Source organism: Pinus tabuliformis, chromosome 3_1, assembly GCF_031772625.1.
Source record: "Pinus tabuliformis cultivar Carrire ecotype Pingquan chromosome 3_1, CPIR1, whole genome shotgun sequence".
Classification (NCBI taxonomy): domain Eukaryota; kingdom Viridiplantae; phylum Streptophyta; class Pinopsida; order Pinales; family Pinaceae; genus Pinus; species Pinus tabuliformis.
Window position 1 is genome coordinate 205,114,811 of NC_142301.1, and position 19,347 is coordinate 205,134,157.

Below are 19,347 nucleotides of genomic sequence, written 5' to 3' on the forward strand. Positions count from 1 at the left end.
ATTGTTGAGGTTTCGGTACCATTATCCGTTACTTGGAATGCCACCACTTTCCATGGGGGCCAAGTAAGGCCTGTGCAGCTTCAGGGACCGCCTAACCAAGGCCAGCCATCTTATGTGCAAACCCCCCAAGGGCAACAATATTATGGCCAGTCTCACCCGGGACAATCTGGGGGCCTACAAGGACAACCCTATCAGGGACAACCTTTGGCCGTTGGTGGTCCATCTTTTACTTATCTGACTCAACCTTCTGGTCACCCGGGGAAACCTGGTACCCAGCAAGGTTACCCGTCTGGACAACTAGGACAACCTTATATCCAACAAATCCAACCTGGTATCCAGCAGGGTTATCCCTCTGGACAAGCTGGACAAACTTATATTCAACAAGGTCAACCGACAGTCCAACAGGGGCATCCTTCTGGGCAAGGGGGGCAGCCTTACGTACAGCAGGGTCAACCAACTGCCCAGTCTAGTCATCCTTCTGGGCAAGCGGGTCAGCCTTCTGCACAGCAGGGCCAACCCACTGCCCAGCCTAGTCATCCCTCTGGACAGGCTGGCCAACCTCAAGGTCAACCGGCCGTCCAGCCCGCTCAACCATCTGTTCCGCAAGGACAACCCTCGGTTGCTCAAGTACAACCTGGTACCCAGCAAGCTCATCCTTCTGGGCAAACAGGCCCATCCCAAACCCAACCAGGCCAACCTTCCGGCCAGATGGTCCAAGTTCAACCTGTTCAAGGACATCCTTCTGGGCCCCAAACTCAAATTGGTTATCAAATGCAAGGTGGGCCACGACCCCAACCTTCTTACCAAGCGCAGCCTTCTTATCAGGCTTAGTATGGAGCTTAGCAAACGCATGGCTACCAGCAACCCCAGGGGCAAACTCAATTTACCCCTTATCAAAATTATCAACAAATGCAGGTCACTCCTTACCAGAATTATCAGCAACAGTATGTTGCACCTGTAGGTCAAGTTGCTAATCCATGGGGTGCTGGGGGGCAGACCCAGGGTCAACTGTCTGCTTATGGACATAATCCTTATGGACAGAATCCTTATGGAAAAAATCCATATGGACAGAATCCTTATGGACATAACCCCTATGGGCAAAATCCCTATGGGCAGAACCCTTATGGGCCAGGCCCATCTGGACAAAGTCCTTGGGGGAAACCACCACCTGGTTGGAACCCTGGGACTACCTCTCTTCCACAGCCACAAATGTCCTTTAATCCTCAGTTGCCTTTCTTAGCGATGTTGGAACTTCCAGATGTGTCCAAGTTGACGAATGACCCCATTATTCATAATCCATATTGGCCACTAGTTCCAACTAAGATACCCGGTGATTGCCCGAAATTCGATGGCAAAGCTGGTGAGGACCCTCAAGCCCATGTCATGACCTATCACCTTTGGTGTTCATCCAACTCATGGCTTGATGACTCCATCCGGCTCCGCCTCTTCCAAAGGACTCTCACCGGCTCAGCCGCTAAGTGGTATATTGAGTTGAATCGCGAAACATTTCAAGATTTCAACTCGCTGGCTATGGCATTCCTAACTCATTTTCAGTTACCCATTCGGTATGAGACAGGGACACATCTCCTTACGTCTCTCAAACAGGACACGGCCACACATATATCCGTTCATATACATGAATGGAGACGGCGTCGTCGCTTGATCAAATTTTGGATTCCTGATCAGCTCCTGACCGATTGGTTCACGACTTCCTTTGTCCCTGCAATTGCGCGAGACATCGCCATGGGAGCTTGTGTAACTGAAGAGAAAGCTATCGCGCGTGCTCAGTACCTCGACTTAGTATATTCTCAGTCAGGTACTTTATATGATTATTTGCCAGACGCCCCGAGACCTGGAACATCCAAAGCTCCGCCAAAACCATCTGTTGACGGTGTTATTGGCTCTGTAAACGCATCTTCAAAGAAATCATCCGCGAACCCTGAGAAGCAAAAACATAATGCTTCTAATGGAAACACTTCTCAGGGTCAATCTAATTCTGAAAGTACTTCCGAGGTTAACGTCGTTCAGTCCACCACGGCGGATAAATCCTCGAAAGGGAAAAAGAAGGGGAAAGCCAAAAATAAATCCGAACAGCCCAAACAGGACTCCCCTAAACCTCCACCCGAGGAAGGAGCCAAACGTAAACCTAAGTATCCTTGTCTTATTTGTGATGAGGATCATTACACTAAAGACTGCCCCAGGTGGTCCGAAGTTAGTCGATTGTTGAAAGGTGCTCCTGGGACTCCTGCTGTGCTTAAAGAACCTTTCCCTTCACAACAAACTCAAATGGTGGCAGATCCATCGCAACCCTCTTCTTCATTTGGCTCTCAAGTATTTATGGCTAGGACGATTCCCATCCATGTCACTACTCGAGCAAAAGAATATCCATCTCATGCCCGAAAAGAGCCGGAGGTCCCCTCCAGCACTCCTCCGTCCAGTTCGGATCCACTCCACATCGAAAGACCTAACACTGAGACGACTATCCGACCCCCTCCAAAAGGTGTACTCCGGAAGTCTTCTTACAACCCTAATGCTCGTGCTACCCAACACTACAGCATCGTTGAGGACTTAGCTCAGGCTCCGTCTGCTATGTCCGCTTTAGAAGTGCTCCAGAGTTGCCCCTCCTAGAGGAAGTCCTTGCTATCGGCCATCGGTGGCATAGACCCGGCTGACTCGGATCTGATTTCTTTTGATCTCGAGGGCTATACGTCGAGACTACCTCACCAAATCGATTTCCTTATACAGGTCATCATCAATGGTAAAACAATTCATCATACAGTTATTAATGAGGGTGCCTCAACTTGCATCATGTCTGTTGCCTGCTGGAAAGCTATTGGTTCTCCAACACTGAGCAAGTCTCCTACGACATTAGAGGCCTTTGATGGAAGAGAGTCCCGTCCTTATGGTATCCTCCAACGCTTGCCCATCTCCTTGGAAGGGAAGACGGTAGAAGTGGAGGTCGAAGTTGTCGACGCTAATCTTACCTACAACCTCCTCCTCGGACGTAGCTGGACATACGCCATGCAAGCCGTGGCTTCCTCCCTTTTCCGTGTCATTCGTTTCCCCCATCAGGGGAAGATTGTCACGGTGGACCAGCTCTCCTTCTTCGCCTCTTCTTCCGAAGGCAATGTGCCTTTCGTGGAGCATACCTCCAAATCATTTGAGAGTGTGGGAGCCATACTCTTTAAGGATCCCACCCTAATGGGTGTCTTTCCCCTTCCACCTCCGAATCTCGCCCCTATTAACATGATTTTCGTGCGTTCTGATCCGTGGGTCCTTCCTCCTGCTAATCAGATAAAATCATGGGGCGATATGATGCCATTCGAGCGCAATAACAGTAATGTCAATCTTCAGTCCATTTTCAATGGACTGAAGCTTGGGGGGCATGTACCTCAAATTGAGACACCATGCTGGGGGGCATGACCGTTCCTTTATTCTCAAGCATAGTTTACATGCGTGTGTGTGTTTTCATGTTTTCGGCTTGGTGTGAAAGCGTGATTGCCCCTTATTGTGTCTTTTGCTTCTTGTGCAGATGTCGGGTGCACCTTACATTGGTTTCGCTGATGGTGCCTGCCGCAGCACTCGTAATTTGTCCTCTACGGCGTGGGTGATCTATGATCCTCACGGTGAGTTGATAGATCTTCAAGGTGTGTGTTTAGGCTGTACTACAAACAATGTTGCTGAATATAGCGCTGTTATTGAATTATTAGCCGAGGCAATTAATCTCAGTATTTGTACATTGCTTGTTAACCTAGACTCTCAACTTGTCGTCCATCAGCTCAATGGGCGATATTCCATCAGAGACCGTCACATTTTAAGGTTGTACTTACGCGTTAAATTGTTAGAAAGGAATTTTGACTTTATCACATATCAGCATATTCCAAGATGATTAAACACATTATTTGATGCATTGGCTAATCATGTATTAGATAGACATTTGCGTAATTTATAATCAAAACATTATACAAGAAAGCACATAAAAGCACAATAATAAACCATAGGCATATGTATATATATATGTGTGTCGCAAAGTTTTGCACCGTGTGCATTACATAGTCCAAAAAATAATACATGTTCATCCTGATACATCCCGGGACGACATATCCCTCAAAAAATATGCATGAAAGAAGCCTAGAAGTCTATTCGTGGTGGTGCTCATGATAGCACATCACTGCGCGCACCAAGCATCTCAACAGACGGTTGATGTGGGTCGGCACCCCCACTGCGTGCCTCTGGTATGCAAAAGGCACGTCCGCCAATCTGGCATAACCCGGAATCCCTTGGGTGAGTCCCTCGAGATTCTGCACCAGCTCTTCCCCCACGGCACCCCTTGCCTGAGGATCAGCTGCGGGTTGGCCCCTCCGCGCTATAGGAGACAAGCCAGCTGGTCGCTCTGGGCCCACATCTGCATATACATACAACTGTCATCAGAAGATGCATGTATTGAAAAAAAAAAAATGAAAATACATAAAACATCAAAAAGAGAAGATCATACCTAGCTCCTCTTCCCACTCCTCTCCCTCCAGCAGTGGGAGGTTTGGATCCCCCATGAAATTGGTTCCCGCGTATGGCTAATCCTCTACCACGATCAACTGATGGCGAAGCGATATGAAGAACTCGGGCCGCCAAGACATCTGTTGGCCCCCTCCTCCTCTGGGCATCAATGCTGCCCAGCGAGCCATCCTAGGCTCTCGTGGCAATGGGTCCGCCACTACAGCTCCCTGGTACTGAAAGAGGGGTAATCGTTCCAAGAAGAACGACACCACAATCGATCCATACCTGAACTGTTTCACTCCCCCGCGCTTACACTTTGTAAGCTGCCTTTTGATATTTGTAGTCACCGCTGTAGCCCAGTCAAAAATGGTGGGGCTGAGGCATTCTATCGCTAGTAACAGATGATTCTTGCTCGCCTCATGGGGCGCCTGTACCCCAGCTGCACGCGTGATGGTGAAAAGTATCACCTTAAGAACCAAGTCATGGATGGTGGCGATATCCACCTTGGCACTGTTTTTCCCAAATTGTGCCTCTAGACACACTCGGGCCTTCACTTCACCTATTTTCTCTCCGGAAGGCCTTCTTCCGATCAAAATAGGGCTCGCCCCTCTCCGTGACAGCCCAGTAATGAAGTACACATCAGATACATCCAGCTCTAAGGTTTGATCCCCTAAGCGAAATACTTGGTCATCAACATCCCAAGCATCCACTATGAACTGTAATAGCTCCGGTTGAGCTCGCAGATAAGAGGTGAGGAAGAACTTCTTGAGACCACAGTCTCTCAAAGCATTCATACATCCCTCGTCCGCTATGGCCAAGGCATCTACGGAATCATGTTCCCGTTCTTTCCATTCCACCACCATTTTTGCTTGTTTCCTGCACCCACAAGGATGAATAAATCATTATTGGAACACTGGTAAGCTTACAAACCGGAAAAATTTCAAAAATGATGAGAAACTTCAAGCAAAAAGTTAGGTCACGCGGTTGGCGCGACTGTTTCTAAAACAGTCACGCCAATGGCGCGACACCTTTGGGCAAATCACCCCATTGGCGCGGACCCGTGCCGGATACCCGCGCCAATGGGGTGCAACCCTAAATTTTAAAATCCCCCTTGCGGAGGCTCAATCAGGGAACAAAATGCATAAAAAGAGTATGAAAATGGAGCTAAGGGAAGCGCCTCTTACCTGGAACTGGCAGAATCTCAAATGGTTGCATGGATTGGCGGTAATCACTGCTCGAAGTTCGCTCCCCAAATGGACCACTACTACTATGCAAGAGGTAAAAAGTAAAAGTAATTCTATTTTTTACATTTTCACCATATTTATAGACTTTTTGACTTGTAATTAGGTTTTAAAAGTTGTTTTTTGAATATTTTAATATAATTTTGGTCGAAAATGGATTTTACGCTTGCTTCTGGTGCTATAACAGGTCCTTTTTGCAACTTCGATGGTGAAACAAGTTGTATTTTATACTTTTTCGGACTCGGTAAATACATGAAAAAGTCACTATGGAGTCATCTTTCAGCTCTTTTCTGACTCGCTAAAAATGAAAAGATCACCGAGTTACCCCTCTTGACTCGTTAAACGTAAATAAGAGGCGGTCGTCTTTAAACCCTTTTCCGACCGTGTAAAAAACGAAAAGATCGTTGGACCCTTGTCGTTTCAGGTTCGTTAATGGTTACGAAACGACATGATATTGATCGCTTTTTTACTTTTCCAGGTCGATGTCACTATAAATGAAAAGTACTCCTTGATCATAATGGTCGGGCGGTTCTTTCGAGCATTGTTTTATACTTTTTCGGGCTCGAGAGACACAACTTTACGAAAAAGGACCCCCCTGGAGTTTTATTTTCTGTCGTCTTTTCAGACTCTCTAAACAGGAAAAGACGCCGAGTTCTTCCTTTGTCAGACTCGTTAAAACTTAATGACATCGGGTTCCGTCGCAATGACGCTCACAAGCATATGCTATCCCCGTCAAGCTTGTTAAAAATAACTGGGGTACTCGCCAGAAATGGTGGGGATAATGGACCCATAATTATTGTCGTGTCGGCAGTATGTCGCTCTTGAACATGGCACTAGTCTGCATTCGTGTCTGGGTGGGGACATCTCATCTTGTTTTTTACACTAGCCTCCGTGGGTTTGGGTTATCCTATTTGACCTCTCATCTGCTCATCGCCTTGTCACCATGACCTCTGCTCATTTGATGTCAAATACTGCCAAGTCCACTGTCGTGCCGCCGATATGTTCAAGAGAAGTTGATCTCTGCAGAATTACAACCTCCCTCTGATACCTCACATAATTTTGATTCACCACAACATTCTTCCTTCGTCTCGTGTCACTGATGTGGGAAACACTATGGCCCACTTTTGATCAAGGTCACTTCCTGTCGACTTCAGCTCATTATCCAGGAAGCTGATCCAGAGACTCCCTTCTGGTGCCTTGGAGCCTGCATGCCTCAATGGCAGGTTCTTCGTGTTCGACGAGAGGTTTTCATCATTGGCCTCCGATCGAATGATTCTACGGGTGTTCGACGCCAGCTCATTGATTCGCACGCCGTAGATTGTACCTATAGTACCTTGAGGACCATCGTCATTATTGGTGGTACCTCTCGCGTCTGTTAACAGCTTTCACTATTGGCTGGTAATCAGACGATGTTCATGCATGTTCGACTTCAACTCCTGTATTCACATGCTTGGACTTGTACTCTGTTCAGGTCGAGATGGAGCGCAAGACCCTGGATTTTGTCTGTTGGAATCCAGGCTGCGATTTGTGGATTATTATGATCATTACATGACTCATTCATTGGATGGCTGCGACCATGCCTGAGTCTATTTATCGATCCTCTCTGGATGGCTGCGTCCATGCCTTGGATCTAGATCATTATGTACTCTGTTATGAATGGCTGCGCCCATACCACCTATATCATGTACTTGAGATATCAGTTGTACTTCTTTTCGCAAGTTCTCCGGCGGCTGTGTTTTCAGTCACGCATGTTCTTGTAAAGCATTTCACCCCTCTCTCTCTCGGGCCTCATGCTTTAGGGGGCATCTGTTACACAACAATTTGTCACCGTTTGTCACCGTCCCTTTTACCCCTCACCCGCACACTGGAGGACTCATTCCGAGACCTGTGAAAAGTGACATGACCTGAAACCACTTGCATCATATTCCTCTAAGTATGAGCTTCATTTGCCCTGAAGACATCTCCTGCAAAATATCCATGAAAACAGCTCTTTTGCATTAGCGCGGGTCCACAGTTCACTGCCCGCCCCAATGAGGGAAATCCTCTATAAAGGGCGCGCCATTGGCGCTCTGTCCCAGAGTCGCACCAACTGAATTGAGTAAAGTTTTTAACCAACAAGCTCCCGAAGGTTCTCTTCAACCCATTCACCAACTGAATCTATGTTGAGCTAGGATGGTTTGGCTTCGAATCTCCATAGAAGGGAAAGTGGTTTGCCACCTTTCATGGAAGTTTCTAAGTGATAAAGCCAATCCCATGAATAATGTGGTTGATCCTATCTCTTTCTTCTCTATCTATAAAAGCTTGTCTCTATGCCTTGAGCAAGCTAGTTACAGTAGTTCTAGTCAGTGATTCCAGCATAGTGATAGAGAGTTTGAAGCTGCAAGAGCCTTCTTTGCACCCATAAGGCCAAATCTAAGTAAGGAGATTCTTGTCACCCAAAGAGAGAGAGGCTTGTTCCTCATCCCAACAAGCTTTTCAAGACTTGTGTAGCTGACTACCCAGCCAAAGGAGGATTTGACGTCAGAACAATGGTTGTATTCTTCTTTGTTATTTATTAATAATAGATGACTGTCATTATGGTTCCACTCTCATTGTCTTATGTTTGATGTTGAGTTATATCTTTTCTGACTGATATATAATTGCATCTACTAGATTTTATGCTTGTATTCGTGTTATTCTTTGCATGTGCAGGTGTCCAATCACGGAGATCGTGGGGATCGTGACTGGCCGAGGCAAAGGAACGAGGGTGACATCTCTTCTACGAACACTAGCGTTGGAATCCAAGTAGGTTCTCACCATCCACTTTTTATTTGCAATTAGGAACTTGCGTGATAGCATTGTGTGATTGTTGCTAGACCCGGTCTGGGCTAGTAGGGATCGTCTCTGTCCGTAGAGAGGATTTACCTCCACAACGAGGAGTTGTAGCAATACCTCCAAGGATCTTCCTCTGGCCAATGACCTGCGCCGTGGATCCATGGGTAATACACTTTCGCACAATAGTTCTTACATATGCAGCGAGGATCATATAGATTGAAACTCTTCAATTCCTTAGCCTCGACATCTGCATCCTTCAAGGTACGGATATCATACAACCCAATCCGCAAAGGAAGAGTAGACCATGGTATATTCTTCCTCCTGTGCAGTCTTGTTGATAACCTGGTGGAGATGTGATACACAACCTATTGCATGACCAACTTATCTGTGGAAAACATCGATAACTCATGCGGCGGCTTCTCCATGCCAAACATCCCGATAAACGTGCCACTGAGTGAGGCATACCAATCTTCAATGTTAAGCAATGCCTGCATCGCTTCTCGGGACATGCAAGGTGGATCCAATTTGAATATCATCCTGTATAGTGGGGTGATGAAGTAGTTAGACAACCTCGCCATGAATCCTTGGTAGCTACACTCAGAGAGCAACTTGCACTAGATGTTCACAACATCCTTTGATGGTGTCCATGTCCAACCCATGCCATGTAACTGTTGCTAGGCACATATTGCATCAAGAAGGTACGCTGACATAAAGAATCTCACTTTCTCATCCTTAGGCAAACTCTGGGAATTAGACACATGAAATTCAACTGAAGAGCCAACATCTCAGACTAGTTGAATGACCTTCCTTCATTTTCCAACTGCTCCAACATGACCACCCAACTCTGCGAGAAGGTCTTTGTGCTCCCTTGGCCATACAAGCGACATGCAAAGATGACCAAGAGTTGGTAAGCCTTCCTAAGTGACTTCATCTTGTAGACTTGGTTGGATTTCGCCCTGAACTTTGGTGGCTCTTTTACCCAACGATTCATGATGTCTCTAGTGTTCACATTGCTGTTGGGAGTGAAGAACAATGCATCCATGTATTTCATCGGCTACAGAAAGTGATATATTTGATGGTATTTTTCCTTCCTAAAGGTAGCAAGCCGTGTTCCATTAATATTTCTCACTGTCATCGTCTCAGGATCGGTATATGAGACAATCTAGTGAATGATATACGCACATAGGAAGGCGAGGTACCTGCATACAACCCTGTACAAGGCTGACTTGTGGATGTTGACATAGACCTTTCGATCTTCCAGATCTTCCTTGAAACTACCTACAAATATGTCCTTTATTTCTCGCCATGTAATATTCATGTCCTTCTCTACAAACAACAACGTGTTTGCATAGATGGGCAAGTTCATTGACACCTGTTCAACTACATCTCTAGTGCTACTCTCTACAATATCCTTTGATCCATCTCTCTTGGAAATCGTGCTACCTGTACTACTGAGAAGCTTCTCAACAACTGATGTACCTGTAGACAGAGCAGACACTCATGACAAGAAAATGTTAGCTTATAAACACAAAGAACTTCAAGGCTCGATCATGCAACAAACTGGGAAACTGCTGGGCAAGATTGCGCAGTTGTGACTCTCAAATGTGAGGGAGTATCAACTGGATCTCCGCATTACGTAGTCCCAATTACTAGTGAGAGGTACTTCTGACTGGAACTACACAGAGTGTAGTTTAGTATGGCTTGCTGTGGACTGGAACTGCACAATGCGCAATTTCATGTGACTTGATGCTGGCTAGGACTGCACATTGTGAAATCCCAACGAGCAAGACTGGGGACTGTCTCTTGGAATTGCACAAAGCACAACAGGAGCTAGTCACTGGTAACATCTGGGAAATTCCTATAGGCAAAGCAGAGCCTTGAGTTCTAGAAATGCACAGTGCATGCCGAGAGAAGCTAGATCTGAGCCAAGGCAACCCTGATCTGCCCAAGGGCAACTTGAAAACGAGTAGATCTGAATGCATGAGTAAAGGATGGTGCAGATCTGAGTGAATGGTCATCCATGCAATCAAATAAAGTGCATAAATCACTCAAACAAATGAATAATGAAGCTAGTGGGGAGAGTTGCCGCAACGATGACTGTTAGTGCAAAAACGGGGTTATGCATGTGACGCTCAAGAAAGGCAATGCAAAACTTGAAACAACACTTCTACAAGTTAAAACAAAATAAAACACTAGTGGTCATTCAATAAAATATGCAAAACAACATTCACATAAGCCAAGGAAACAAAAGTGACAAGAAGCAATAAAATACTTGAAAAGAAAAACTTACCTGGAAAATCTGTGCCGATCATGCCGAAGGTTGCTAGATGCTTCGAGAATGCTAGAGTTCCAAGATCAAGTGTGCAAATGAGCTATGGCAGCATCCATTAAATATATTTGATCGATTTAGTATTTATGACGTGCATGCCAAAAATCTAGGAAAAAGCGACAAGTGGCAGCGATTTTCTATAATTAACTCAACTGAAACTCCCACTGCTAAAAATAGTTCCCTATTTTTAGGGATGCTTTTTGCTTTTTTTTTGGAAATGCTGCCATGCATGCATGGAGAAATTGCGTAGTTCTGGAGGGAACCGGGCAACCTGCCAGCACATGCATCAGGCATCAACTGAGGGAATGCTTCTATGCAATTCTTGGGTTGAGTGGCTCTAGCTGCCTCTCATTGTCTGCACAATTTCCCAACTAAAGACAACTGTCAGTTGGATCTACACAGTTGTGGAGCCGAAGCTCACTGCTGGGCTGATTTGTACAATTCTTGAGAGTAAGGCTCACTGTTGGGCTGCTCTGCACAATTCATGAGAGCAAGGCTCGCTGCCCTCTAGGACTGCCTAGTTTGCCAAGGAAGTGCAAGAACCTGATGCAACCAAGTCACGGGGGGTCAGCTTGTGGTTAGACAACAAAGAAAGAAAGCGAACACAAGCTATAGAGCAAAGGATAAATTCGAATAAAAGCACAATTACTTGAGCAGTGCAAGACAAAATACTAATATTTGAGGAGGGAGGCTCCAAAATGAAGCGATGACAAAATTTTGGAGGGTGGTTGTAGCCGCTACAATAGGAGGCTATCTTGTCTGCACGATCGATCTAGTTAGCATGATATAACTTCATAACATATCAACTCAAACATAAATAAGATCATGATATCCACAATAGTCACTATCTAACATGTTCACATCATAAGCTCATAAAAATTTGTCATTCATGCATAACAATCACATATGTATGATCAATCTAGATTAGTACAACACAATGTCACAATAAGTTAACTCATACCCGAATTTCGTAACCCAAATCATATGCATAGGTCAATCCAATTTAGTATGATACATATAACATCAAGATTTTAATGCAATAACCCTAATCATCAAGTTACTATCATACAACAACAAGTTAACCTATAACATACTCATCAACAAATATAACCTAATCATCAAGCTAACTATCATAAAATATCAATAGCAATGCATACAACCACATGTTACTATCATTCTTAACTATCTGACACATGTGCTTATGACTATACTAATCAACTATCATATATCATGTATGTAACCATAACATCAAAAGACATGTACATAAACCTAATGTATATAAATCTAATGCATATAACAATCCTTGACTTACATAACTGTATGCTAAACATACAATACCTGTATGATTATCAACTCTTACCCCAAAGTCCAATGCTGCAACCTCATTATGATGATCTACATTTCCTGCTCTATCTCAGCCAACACATTAGCATCATAACAACCAATATCACCCTGACGACCTAAATTGCATACCATGACTTCATAAGGCATGTTTGACCTACTATTCATGCATAACTATAACCAAGACCATACATGCATAACAAATTCATATAGATGTATAACACCTAAGTACAAAACCATATACACACCATTCTAGCTAGAGTTCAGTCATTAATGCATGACCATAGCAACTACACAAACCATGACCTCATGCATGCAAATAACAACCACATCACGTGCACTTGAAAACATGTGAACACTGACGCGTATAACAAATGCATATACAACCATACACTCATGACAATGACACCATCAACCTTCACATGAAGACATCACTATAACCATGATCAACACCATGCAAATGCAACAAGCACATGGACTACATGCATAAGGAACACATATGCAACCAACATGAAAACGTGACCAACACACCACCCAAGGAGAGCACAACCACGCTCTAATACCACTATGTACCACCCTTCTTCCACATCTACCTAACCAACCAAATAACTGGGGTAAACATGTGACGAGAGGCCACTACGGTATGATTCGACCTCCTAAGTCATGTTAAGGAAGTGGAACCGATGGAAACACACCATACAAACATTCAACATCAGCTTCAAGACCTTCAGGAACCAATCCAACACTTTAGACATCTTGCCTTGGGGTCCCACTAAGATTTTGGATAACTTAAGCCTTAGTCTCTCTCATGCTATAGGCATGTCAGCGTCCAGAAACCCAGAGTCACTCTCACAGGCTTGCCTGCCAGCATCCAAAGACTCATTTAGTCAGTACTATGCCAACGTACCTAGGATTTGAGCCACTTTTTTAGGCCCAAAGCCCATTTCACTGCCCAGAATTGAACCATCTCTTCAGAATAGTAAAATAACATTTTAATGAAAATACTAGAGAAAATACTTGTTTAATACCTTGTTTGGACCCCTACTAGCCATGACAGGCATTTGTCAAACATATCATGAATATGTAATCTACAAGTGTAATAATAGATCTGAGCATGGGGGTCTCATACTTATCTGAGATTCGCCATGAATCATTGATGCCTTGACACATTAACTTCCATTCCATCCATTAGGTCATAGATACATTGATCATTCAATTACAAGTAAAAACATGATGAGAGCCATACCAAGTTGCTATCATAAAACATATACATAACCAACATAATAGGGACAAAAATATCAATGAAATCACAACCATATAAACCTCATATGATCCAGTATAATTCTCATAGAATTATAAGGAGAAATAACCTCTTATTGATGATGAAAAATCCAACCTGAGATGGGACTTCCACATTCCACTCGACCGTAGAATGGCTGATCCAAATCTCCTTTTAGCCATTCACCCTCATGCCATATTCCAAGCATGAATGTGGGATCTCATATAACACACCAATCAAAACTCATCCATGGCTTCAAGAGGCCATCCACCTCAACCTGTCAAACAATGATTCCACCTCATGGTCAAACATCAAAAAACCATCATCAGATTGGTCTCCATCCAAGCCTTCCAGGGCTTCGAGAGTGTTTTTTCCAACCAAGGCTTCCACGAATAGTAACTCAACCTACAACTTATACAGGGCTTCTAGAGCGTTTGTCTAACCAGGGCTTCACCAAGGTCTTCTAGAGAATTTGTCAAACCAAGGCTTCTAGGACTAGTAACTCAACCCAAGCTGTTACAGGGCTTCCAGAGAGTTTGTCCAACTAGGGCTTCCAAGAACTAATAACTCAACCCAAGCTAAGGAAACACGAGAACCAACAAAAAAAACAATGAAAGTAAACCCACAATCACCATGGGTATCCAATCCACAATCACCATGGCTAGGCAATCCATTATCAAGCCCGACCATTCTCCATGCCAATGACAGATCACAACCAACAATCCACATGCATGCGCCATGCATGCCAAAATTAGTGAAGAAATCATACATTCAACTCAGTAACTACAAGAAAATATGATGTAGCTACTGATCCTGATGCCCTCTTGTGCTTTCCTGCTCTTCCTTTGCCTTCTTGCTCTAATAATCCAAGTATACCACACCCTCCAAGAGTCCTCCAAGAAAACTCTAAGTCTCCAAGAGTATGAGAGAGAGAGAGAGAGAGAGAGAGAGAGAGAGAGAGAGATGAAGAGAGCTCCACCAAAACCTGTCAAAAGCTTACACTGACCAAGACTGAGCCAAGAGCTTACACTGACTAAGAGCTTGCTAATTGATCCTCAGAAGCCTTTTTATTAATGAGGCCTCTATTTTCTTCGTTTTCCTCCTCACATGAAACCTGTGACCTTTCACCTTCATTTTCTCCTAATTTCCTTTATTTTAAAAAATAAATGTGCCAAAAATGCCATTTTTCCTTTCCAAAGCCTTAACCATTGCCTTTGCCAATTTCCTTAGCCATAATAAACTGAATCAACACCCACTAGGATGTTTCCCCCACCATTCAACTTGGAATACGTGTCCCATCATCTGTGGCCTTATATATATTTTTACATGAATTTTTAACCAAGGTCATTACAATTGACAAGGTTGACACCTTAACAAATGAATGAAGAAATGACAAACTATGTTTCAATTGTGATAGAAAGTACAATAAGATGCATACATGTCATAGGAAGATATTATTCTACATAGACTATGAAGAGGAAGAAGATCAATAATTGGGATTGTCACAATACTAGAGCTAGAAGAGACTACTCAAAGGATATCTTGTCATGCATTAGCTACATTAGTACTTCCCAAGCCCTTAAGATAGAAGGATATAAAAAATAAAAAAGATAATAGTGTTGATTAATTTAGGTATTACCCATAACTTCATCAATTACAAATTGGAAAAAAATTTCAATTTCTTTGTATATCTAGCACCATAATTTCAAGTAATGAGAGCTGGAGGTATCATAAATTGTTTAGGGAAGTGTCATAGTATTAAGCTAAACCCGGGGGAATATTTATTGGATAGTCCCATGGCTACAATCCAAATGGATAGTGTTGATGTTGTATTAGGGGTCCAATGGGTACAATCGTTGGAAACATTGACCCTTACTTTTCAAATCTTTTCAGGAGATTTTCTTTATAAGTAAGGAAATTAAGCTTAGAGATATCCAAGAGAAACCCTATAAAATGATAAGATCTAATAGCATGACAAAATTACTAAAAAAAGGACACCACTGTGTAATTGCACAATTCTGTTCATTAGATGCTCAAACATGTATATCCTATACCCTAGTGGATTTCCAAAAAGTTTTCAACAACCATTATAGAGTATTTGAAAAGATGCATGAGGGTCTTCTACTTGCTCGAGGTCATGACCATACTATTCATTTGTGACCTGGAAGTGTACTACCTAACATTAGCCCTTATAGTTATCCATATGCACAAAGGAGTGAGATTGATCATATGGTTGAAGAAATGTCAATGTATCACATAATTCAACCTATCCAAAGTGATTTCTCTTCAACAATGGTGATGGTTATAAAAAAGGATGGTTCATGATGTATTTGTCCAAATTACAGGCAACTCAACAAAATGACAATCCAAGATAAATTTCCTATTCTTTTCATTAATGAATTATGAGATGAATTACATAGAGCAATTTTATTTACTAAGTTGGATCTTTGTTTTGAATATCATCAAATTAGAATGAGTTAGTAACACATTCTAAAGATAGCCTTTAGAAATCATGAAGGTCATTATGAGTTTTTGGTTATGCCATTTGGACTTACTAATGCATCTTCGAAACCCTTGCTATACCAACCTAGCATTGGGAAGAAGTTTCAATGAATTTTATTACAATTTAACCCAAATATAAATGAAAGAATTCCATTATGGTAGTGGTAGATTGAATGAGAAAGTATTACCACTTTTTCTCTCTTTGTCATCATTTTAAAGTAAGTGCAATGGCAAAAGCATTCATGGAAATAGTCCAAAAGCTACATGGAATATTGAAGAATATTGCAAGTGTTGGAGATCCAATTTTCGCTAGAAATTTTTGGACTAAATTATTTTATTGTTTTGGTACTCAGTTGACTAATAACTCATTGTAGCATCTTTAATCCGATAAGAAATATGAGATTGTGAATAAATGTTTAGAAGGATATTTATGGGGCTTTGCATGTGATAATAGATACAACAGGTCAAGTGATTGCTTTTGGCAGAATGGTAGTACAACACATCCTTCAATAATTCATCAAAAATGTCCCCATTTATGGCACTTTATGGATATCAACCTCCATCCATAACATCACCTTTGAAAGGGATTGTAAAGTCTCAAGTAGTAGTGGACCGAATAGGGTTCTCAAACTATTGAAGGAGAACTTGATTAACACAAAATAGGATGAAACAACAAGCATACTAAGGTCACAATGAAATATAATTTTAAGTGGGGGACTAGGTATTTGTGAGAGTACAACCATATAAGAAAATGTTCCTTAAGAAGGTGTTGCAAAGGATTAGAAGTATGGCTTATAAATTGGAGTTGCCTCAATATTCATGTGTACATCGAGTCTTCCATGTTTATTGCTTAAAGAAAGTAAACAGTGATAAGATCCCAATCCAAAATATTTTACCTTAGATTAATAAAAAAGGGAATGCCATACCAGAACTTGAAACAATCATGGAAACAAGAATTAAGTAGTTGAGAAATTGGGCAATCACTGAGTACCTCATCAAATGGAAGAACCTATGAGTGAAAGAGGCAACATGGGAAGATGGGTTTTTCATGTAGAAACATTTGTATTTAGTCAAGTGTCATGGAAAACACTTGTTTTAATGGGAGGGGCATGTTAAACCCTAGAGAATCCCCATGTTAACCCTAAAGCTCCTTATTAAGGGGAGTAAATCATGGTGTGCATGGCAACCACGATCTATTAAAATATGTTATCATTTATTTCTCTTGTATTTTTTATCTAGGGCTTAATAAATGATCGCAAACCATACATAACAACAACACACATAAACCATGCACATTATGATTTACTTTGGAAAGCCCCAAACAAGGAAAAACTAGCCTAATATTATATCTATTATCTTTTGGCTTAAATGTATTCAACCCAACCAACATCCTAGCCTCGACCAGTGAGCCTTCCACTTGCTCAACCCTGGCATATTACAATGGAGAATCCCTAATCCTTTTAAAGGCTTTAACGACATGTAATCCCATGGGTCACCATATTTAGGTGCTTGAAACCACTATTGTTGACCTAAAACCCTTGATTCTTTCACCAAGTCAAGTTTACTTAACAAGTCGCAAGATACTAACTTTGTCATTTGGAATGCTTAAATAAATGATCAAGGGATGAAAACTTATTTAGTTGAGGAAAAAATATTATTTTTTTACAAAGGGAAACTTGTTAATGTATGTGCTTAGATGTATCCATGAACTTATAGATTCAATGCACAATGTATGTTGTTAATAATTCTACAGTCAAATTTATACATAAATCTATAAACATGTTGTCAAGAGCTCTAGATAAGAGATTTAATGGAAATTGATACCTTATCGACTACGGAAGAAAGTATAGTGTGTGACATTATGGCATCAAAGCCAAAGTTTGACACTAATGCCTTTCAATAAAAAATGTTAGTTTTTTTTATTATGTATTTAATTTAATTTTTATTTCTAGATTACAAAGCTCGAGGAAAATCCTTGGGTACTTCCCTTCATTTCAAGGACAGTACCCAAGGCAAAACTTAGAATCTTTAGGGCATAAGGAGAGTTAATAGTAGGGCTCAAAGCCATTACGACAATATACTTACCGAGAGCTCAACATGTCACTTATGTCCTCACAACTACCCAGGCTAAACCTAAGTAACAAAAGAATGTTAGAATTTATGTTGAGATCCCCCTCCACAGACAATGAGGCCTTTGGGGAATTTTTTAGAGAAACAAGTGTTGATGTACATGGGGCTAAAATGTTGGTAGTGAAGTGATTGAATAAAACTACAAAAACTGAAGATCTTTCTAAAGGTTTTAATATCAAACCCATTATTGTACAAATATGGGGGCTTCTAAAGAGTTATTGACATAAAATGTAATCAAGTTTTTTCGATAATTGTCAAAAAAAATTATGTAAAACTTTTGAAGTATAGAGGATGTTGAGGATAATTTAGAGTTTGGAGGTTCCAATGGTTCACATTCAATCCTCCTATCAAGACTCTCTCTCTTGCAAACTTGTCATTTTTTTTCTAAATATAAAATCTAGGGGGGGAGTTTAAGTTTTGAAGGGTTTTAGGGCCATTCTTCCTTTAAACATTATTTCTCCTTCAAACTTGTTGAAATATTTTTCAAGTATCTAGATTGTGGGGATCAATTTAAAGTTTGAAGTATCGAAGGTCTCCAAATGCAAGGCTTCCTTTGAAGACTCTCTTACCTTAAAACTAACTAAACTTTTTACATATAAAAGTTATGGGGTTGTTGTCACCAACTCTGATCCCAATTAAAACTTAGTTATTTTTGTCTGTTTCACATTGCATTTCCCACGTCACATAAATTCCTATCCTATCCCTATGATCAAGATTTCTCACTCGAATCTTCATATCTACATTACATTAAGAAAATTATTATAATAATCATTATAACTTTAAAAAATCATTATAGATATTAAATATATTTTTTAAAAACCTTTTATAAATTATAATTATAATTATAATAAATTAAAATAAAAAATAAAAAGAAAACTTAAATAATAAACAAAATTAAACTTAAATAATAAACAAAATTAATTAATAATTAATCTTAATAATCGAAAGGCAAATTATTAATTATAAAAAATAAAAAATAAAAAAATAATAATTAACTCAAATAAAAAACATATAAAATAAATAAATCATTATATATAAATTAATATAATAATAAAAAATTAGAGTAATATAAAACAAAACCAACAAAACACACAAAACATTATAAAATATAAAACAAAAATAAAATTCTAATTGAATAAAAATTAAATGAAAAAAAATATACATAAAACTTAAAAAATGGAAAAACTCACTTATAAGCTAATTCCCTAACCTCTTCA